Below are 8555 nucleotides of genomic sequence, written 5' to 3' on the forward strand. Positions count from 1 at the left end.
GGTCTGTTCACTTTATGAAATACTATTCATCACATCAGAGGCAAACAAATTTGATTTCAGCTGTGGAATATTCACTGTTTCAGACTGATATCGTTGTCATGCGAAACCCATAGAGAGGCATCATGTGGATTTTCTTATTACCTTATCGGAGCTATGTGAAAAATATAATGCTTCGTGACTGACTCATCAGACAACACAGTAGGATCTGCCGGACCTCACAGCTGCAGAAAAACAGAGAGGATGGAGTGACGGAAGCTTCAGAGCAGCTACCCTTGACTGATGGATGCTAACTTGTGTTTTTTGCTTGCTTGATTACTTGTGACAACCAGAGGTCAGCATCATGGACCTTTTTTCCAAATTCACTCACTACTCCATAACCCCTTAGATTATATAATGCAGGACTATCCCTGGATTTAAATTTAATTCAGATATAAACTCCCTTTTTTCAGGCAAATGTCTCACCCATTTGCCGAATTAAAACCTAATAAACATTTTACTAACAATATTTATGAATCCATTGTGTTCTGACAGTAAAAACTTGGATAGTTAAAAAAAAATGACGCACATTTTTTCAAATGACAGACAGACGACAAAATGGTAAAGGCTGTGTGTGTGTTTATTAAGTGGGGAGGGAATTCAGACACAACCTTTGTATTTATTTAGAACTCCTTCAATGGATACAAGAAAAGGATGAATGAACTCAGTTCAATTGCCTTTGAAGAGTTCGCACATGAACATAACTGTTGGTAAAAAAGATACAAAATTTTTATGACATTTTTGAATGAAGTGTATTCTATTATTATTTCATCAGAGTATTTATTATGTGGGCTGCCGGGTGGTGTAGTGGTTAGCACTCTCGCCTTCCCTGATTCAAATCCCTGCTGGGTTCTTTCTGTATGGAGTTTGCATGTTCTCTTTGTGCATATGTGGGTTTTCTCTAAGAATTCCGGCTTCCTCCCACAGTTCAAAAACATGCTTCACAGGTTCATTGGTGTCTCCAAATTTCCACCTGGTGTAAATGTGTGTGTGTGTGTATGTGTTTGGCCTTGCAACAGACCGCCAACCTGTTCAGGGTGTACCCCGCCCTCACCCTCAACAGTAGCTGGGATGGACTCCAGAAACCCTGTGACCCCAAAAAGGTTTCAGCAGGATGGATGGATGAATGGATTATTCTGACTTTTTAATATTTTTTTACTGAAATCATTGTGTGATTGATATTCAGTTGTGTGCAGCCGTAAGTGATGACACCACTTTGAGCCTCCTCCATGACGTGCAGACGAGTAAATCTGTAACAAACATGATAATCCCTGGCGTGTCTTCTTGATTGCAGTATTGCACCTGCAGGTGAGCTGATCTTTTTCAGAATAACGAAGCAATAAAAGCCGGTGAACCGAGAACTGCCTTGTTAAGTACAAAAGGTATGTACTTTTAAACTCTCAAATGAAATCGTTAAAATTACCATTACGCAACACTAAAATGTTAGTGCTAAACATGCAGTTTGAAGCAACAAAGCACAGACCTTCAATAGTTTGTGTTCAGAACACCTTGTTAATCTTTGGCTGTGCCCAAATTCAGACTGACAGATGGAATAATGATCACTGTAGGTACCTGCAGCCACATTTCCTTTTTTTTTTGGCTGATTCTTGTTTTGTTTTTTCAGATTTTAGTTCCGTCCTGAAGTTTTCTGTCATGTCTTGCAGTTTAATCAACAGAATATTTAGGTGTCTACCTTCACGCCTCTCGGGTGTTGCATCACAGCCCTCCCCAGCCATCCAAGTGTGGAAACTCTGATGTTGTACGTCTGATCATGCATTACTTTTACATTTTTTACAATAACTCCACATGCTGACATGAGTTTACTCCTTGTTCAACAGGTAAAAAAGAATGAAGGAACATTTTCTCACAGTTTTAAGTAAAGGTTTTATGTGTTGAAGTCAAAGTGCTGCTTCTCTGCTGTCTTGAGCCTTTCCTCATATTTCTGAAAGTGCAAGCAAAGGACCGTCATGGAGAACGCTTTCCCATTTCCCGGTTGCTTTTGCAGTCATATGTGACTGGATGAACCTACATCTGTCTCATCTGTGAACCACAAATCTCATTTTAGACGAAAGTGTTTTTAACCTTACAGTTATCCCTTTTTGAGAACATTTCCAGCTCTTAGTAATACAAGCTTACAGCATTTTAGCTGCATGTGGTGGCACATAATGCAGGTCCTGTGTGTTAGAGTGATGGTATGACTGTGGCAGTGAAAGGGAATGGTATGGGGTATTTTATTTATTTTATTTACTATTCTTACGTATTATTATGTTGTTGTTTTTTCTTAGCTTCATAATAAACACTTCTTTCAGTAATTTATCTTTCAGAACTCTGTAATTGTGTTTGTAAAACTTAATAAAAAATACCTTGGGTTAAAAAAAACTTACGGTTATCTCTTTTTATGATGCATCTCACAATAGGTTTACCATCTTACCTCCACAGACAAAAAGCAGATGGATAAAAAGTGATCCCAATTTGATGTGTTAAAATAACAAATAACAAATGTAAACTGTGGATTATTTGAATGCACTTGCCCATGTCTTCTACAGACATTTGAATGTACAAAAACATTATGTCAGTGTGATTGTCTGTGCACATGGGCCTAAGGTGGACTAGTGGCTTGTTCAATGTAGCACCACCATCACCCTGTAATGGCGCTATGGATTTTTGTTTGTTTTTTTCTCAAAGTCTGCTCATTTGACAGAGGAGTTAAACGTCTACACAATTTAATTTTGTAATGCAGCAAAAATAAATCTCTGCCATGTTCTTCAGCTCTGCACATTCTGTCAAAAAAGTAATGACAAGACAGAAATGCTGAATCTATCTGGTGGGGTAAAGGTCATGTGACCTGCTCAAAGAAGCAGACCATCTCCTCTCTGTTCTCTGAAACAATCAATCTTTCATGGGAAGTTTCAGTAAAACTTTGAGTAAAAACACAAATGTTGGCGCTGGATAGCAACACGTGATAATGCAAACTATCACACCATGAGTCAGTCTGATGTAGGTCCCAAAATAATCATTCAGTAATCACAGAAAAAGATTAAATAAAAATATGCATTTGCTCTGCATACTATCCAGAATGGGGTGAGACAAACCAGGAGACAATTTGAGCAAACGGGATTTTAACCCAAAAAGCATTTTCTAAAAGCAAAGACAGAATGCTTTCAATACAAAAAGACAAAAAACGTATTGTAAAAACTTAGTTTGCGTCTTTTTCTTCTGTGTAATAGAAGGTTATCGTTTAGTTTGTCTGCTGACCTATTAACCTCAATCTCTTCTTCAGTTCCATCATAACAGGTTTGAACTAAATTATTAGTAAAGATTCCGTTAATTCTTTTCATTTACAAGCAATGAGAGGAGAAAAAAGGAAATGTTTACATTAAATATCCATGTCAGTCTGCCTGAGATAAGACAGAACCACAAGCCCCCTAGAAATATGTAAAAGTTCTCAAAATCTGAAAAGATTCATTAACTAAACAAAGTCTGCCAATGGCTGTGAGAAAAATGATTTAACTTGGAATTTCTATTTAAAAATAAGAATCCAGCCACAAAGACATTTTATCAAACTAAGAATATTTTGCTATAGAAAATCTTTTCTGATAAGGTTTTTTTCTTGCAAGACAAAAAATTAGACTTTTTTTTTTTAACATGGGTCTTTTTGCTTTTTTAAGCTTGAGTTTTTGCAGTGGACTTAACTGAGAAGGCCTGTTAGGCTGAAGCTGGAAGCTCTTTCTCACCCAAAAGAGAGGTCATGTGAGAACCACAAAGGCAGAGCATGCCAGTCTGTTGCAGAGGCGCTGCTAGGGCCCCACAAAAAGATCCAGTCGGACTGAACCATATACTAAATATGGGGTGTGGACGGGGGATCCTGCAGACGATGATGTTTCCAAAATGAAAAAATATATTTTTACCATGACATTGCAAATTGAAAATAAAATATTTGTGATTATATACTGGTTATTGGAATACTAAAATGATTTTTTTCTGTTTTATCATTTCTTCAATGGGGCTCCTCAGGGTGGGCCCTCTACAATCAGCCCCCCAGGTCTGTGGACTCCTCACCACGCCATGGATTCTGAAAAGAAATCTGATAAATTTGGGGAAAAACAAAGCTGCTCCACAGTGGTGATGTTGCACATTTAAGATGCAAAAATATAGTTCTGTCATTTTATTCTAATGTGTTTTTGAAATTTTGAATTTTTTAATCTGAAAATGTTACCAGATATGAACATAACGCAAATAAATAATCCAATGTACAGCCATTGTGGCTGCCATAATTATGCTGATAAAATTCAAAAAATTGTTCTTTCTCTCAGATAAATTTCCATAATTTCTAAGAAAGGTTTCCCCTGAGGCTGCTGCTCCAAAATAAAAGGCATAAATTCTTTATTCTCCTGTTTTTCCTTGTAAATAAACTCCAATCCACACTGTGCCGGGTTGGGAAGAGAAACTTTTCACTTCTTACTTTGAAATGATGCAGAATTATTTTAAGCTTGTAAAAAACAACCTTGTTTTTGAGAAGAGACTTTGAGTCAAAGCCTTCCAGCTTCCTGAGAGAATGAGCTCATGTCGAGTTTTTAAGCTTTTTTTTAAAAAATGCAGGAGAAATAACATATAAAATTAACACACTGTTGCTTTATTTTCTTTAACCAACTTTAAAGATTTAAATGGGTCTATTTCTGAGAGAAAAGCTGTAAATAAGGAACAAAGATAGACTCGTGTAGCTGCATCTTTCATCCGTGTGTCTTCATCTCTCACAGAGGACGCTTCATCTCTTTTGCCCTCTCCTGCTCTTTCATTTTCCTGTCTTGTCATCACTGTCCCAAAGGTTTTCCTGAGTGTTCATCTGAACTGTTTAACCCTTGCTGCGCCTTCAGCTGGAAAACAGCCAGCAAACTTCACGGAGGCAGCCACTTGTCAGCGCCGATCATTCCCCTCCAGCCTCCAACCACCTCCCAGCGCAGAGGAGCATATCCGATGAGGAGCAGGCCTTGTTGATGAGAGAGATTCACTAATTGTTTGATTATACAGATCTCCATGATAATGAATCGCTACTCCACGGTTCGGGAACATGGTGTGCAACCCGAATTACCACCCCAACACTCAAGCTGTGAAAGTTGATTACTCATTAGCGGGTGACTGAGTGGCACAAACAACCTTGGCACCCCCTTTAAATTCCCGTTCTGCATTTTTACTGTATGTTCTTGTAATCGCCGCACCGATGCACAGGCTTATCCCTTATCCCAACAAGCTGTGCGGCATGAAAAAGCTTGTAAATGGGGACGGACTCAACTGATTGTTCTAGCTTTTCTCCTGGTGCTGCACTTTATTTATTATAACATATAAAGTTGATGCTAAACTTTCTGAGTTCTGTCTCTATGACTGAGCATAAAGCTGGTTTCATAGGTTAATTTATTATTCTAAATTTTCCCAAAACGTAACTGTGTGTGTGTGGTTATGTGGCCCTGTGACTGACTGGCGACCTGTTCAGGGCGTACTCTGTCTTAACCCAAGTAGTTGGGATAGGCTCCAGCAGCCCCATGATGGGGCTGCTGGAGCCTATCCCTGCTGATCATCTGCTGATGCTGATGATGGACAGTTGCTGATTGTTAGGGTTGCTGATGATAGACAGATGGAATGACCATAAAACTATCCTGTTGTGTGTTTAAACCTCTATATAATGCGTAATCAACCTTTTGAGCTTTCAAGTGTATAACCATGTTTATTCCTTACGAAAAACAACCCCAAAATGATATTTTGATCCATTCACGTATTTCTGAATATTCCTCAAAAACTGCTCTCTGAGCGCCAGCTCCTCCCAAAATGAGAGGGTTCTCAGACTGTTAGGTCAAACTGTTACATCACAAAGTGACGGTGGAGCTCCACCCCCCAGGCTAACACACACACACACACTTTCTCCATGGAGCTAGCTGCCTTTAGCCGGTGATCGGCTAAGGGCTTTCCTTTTCCATGCGCAATATGCACATCAATCTTTGCAAAAGTTGGAGGTTGTTTGTTTTCGTGGGAGAAACGCAGGCATGCTGCTGATGTCTAGGTTGACATCATTAAATGGGCGACACCCATATAGAGCAAAAAGTAGTCAATTTACTTCTGAGTAACTGAGCTGCGAAAACAACTTCTATTTGATAAAAAAGTTATTTAGTGTGTCAAAGGTAATCATATATGTGGATATAGCTTACTTTGAAAGGCTCAAGTATAGCATGATGTAGGCCCTTCAAAATCATGCTGGTTATGGAAGAAGTTACCTTAAATTTAATTTTAACTAATATTGTGCTCTGAGGTAAAAGAATGACTGCAAAAAGTTACTAAACCCCTCAACAATGAGAGCTGATGTTGATCCCACTGAATTCTGCAGCGGTTCCCATATAAATCAATTGTAGAAACTGTTGTATTTTTCCCCAAAGAGCCGCGTTTCTGCGTTTTCGGGCTTGGAATGGTTCATTCAGCTCGATTCAGCCACTGAGATCCTAATTCTGATTCAGTGCTCAATGACCTGAATCGGTAAAATAACGTTACTCTGTGATTAATGAATCCCATCTGCAGAGACGCCAGACCCTGATGAGGCTGTTGCCAAGTAGCCAGATAAGAACTGTATTAGTTCATAAAACCGGTGTTGACCATCAGGAAGACCTGCTGCTTCTGCTGGAGGCACACAACGACACATTTGCATTTACAATCTCTGTCTCATCTATGTAACTATGAATGAAATCACAAATCCACATGAATCTAAAATGTAGATTTTAGTAAAATTGTTTATTTGTGTCAGCGAGAAAGCACCATAAAAAACAACAATGCAATAAAAGCAACAACACTAATTAATCATATGAGGTAATTGGTAGAAAAGGCTTGAAGCAGAAGACAGACAGCTGTGTAACAAGAGTGGAGTGTGTGGTTTAGTGTGTGTGAATCGCACAATGAATATGTGCTTAATTGCATATGAGGTACAACCAGGAGTGGGCGGCTGGGTGCTTTTGTGCATATATGTTTGTGAGTCCATCAGTGTGGAAGTAAGTGCAACTGTGCGGGTGTGTGTGACTGCTGCAACAAGACAAAAGTTAATGAGGTTTGAAGGCTGCTGTGGCAGCGGCGGCCTTGTCTTTGTCTCTGTCCTCTGCCTCCCTGCTTCCTACCCTGGCCTTTATTAAAAGGATAATGCAGCGAGGGTCTTTAAGTGTGCAGCTGCACACAGAAAGACAAGGGCGACAGAGGAGCCAGACAAGGTGGGGAGAGACAGAGAAAGAGACTTCAGGGTGGTGAGGAGAAATGAGGCTATAGCTGTCGCACATGAAAGACGGAGGCAGAACAGAAAAATCTTAAGAGAAGCAGAGAATTCCAGACTGTAAGATGTAGGAAACAAAGACAGGGAGAGGGATGGTTCTGGAACAAGCAGCGGTTGGCGTAGCAGGGAATCAATGTGTGCAATAAAACACAGCAAGAAATGAGCCTCCCAGACAAAGCTCGCCATATCTCAGTATTCGTTCAGTTATTCCGTGAATCCGTTTCCGTTGTGATGCGCAAAGGCCTTGGAAGTGGGGAGAATGAAGGAAAATAGTGAATAGGCAGTTTTCAGATAAAAAGATGAGGTCTTAACTGTCCTCCTTGATGCATCCTGTCGTGTCGGAGAGGCGTCTGCAGACAGAGGAAAATGCCACGATGACACACATCATGGAGGTGAAGAGCAAAGCAACTGTGAGCTCAGACACTTACAGAAACCTTTCATGTCTGCATCATCCCTGCGTCCGCTCATACAGAGATGTCAAGCTAAAAATGCAGATTTATTGTTTAGTGTGAAAAAGGTCAACTTTGTGTTAGAAATTCAGTCTGTGGGGCTTGAGACAAGGGGCAGATGAATCCCTTAATTACACAATCATTGAAATGTCAGGGCATTTTTGACATATTAGGATTCTCTGGAAAAAGATAGGAATAAATCTAATGTTTAATTAGACAAAAAAGTTGAATCTTTTTGAAGCGCAATATTTAAAAAGCTACACACACAAACAAACTCCTTTTAAAGGTTGATATTAATGCAATTTTAATTGTATGCTCAAGCTTTTTTGAAAGTTTGAACATTGACTGTATAAGAGAACTGGACTGATTGACCCCTCCCTCCTGGTACTCTAAACAGGAAGTACTTGTTGGCTGCAAGAGGCCAACATCTCATAGACTTCTAGAGAAATAAACAGCTATTACACATTCATTCTATTGGTCAGGATAACCATTCTTGCTCTGATTCCCTTTTTAACTTGTTATTTAAAATGCACACTTTCTTCATGATACTATTTCTGTAGTTCAAGTTATTCAAGTTATAAACTGACCAATCGGATGCCTCAATAGAAGTAGGTGGTGCCCACTGGCCCCCATGACCGTGTTTAAAACATTTGGTCTGGTTTGCATGCCTTCATCTTATTTGAGAGCAAACAACAGTTGCACATCCAGAGATTGTTTGGGCCAAAACAAGCACCAATGACAAAAAAGCATCAGGTTTCCTGATGAGCTCCTTC

The sequence above is a fragment of the Oryzias latipes genome, chromosome 16, assembly GCF_002234675.1.
Source record: "Oryzias latipes chromosome 16, ASM223467v1".
NCBI lineage: Eukaryota > Metazoa > Chordata > Actinopteri > Beloniformes > Adrianichthyidae > Oryzias > Oryzias latipes.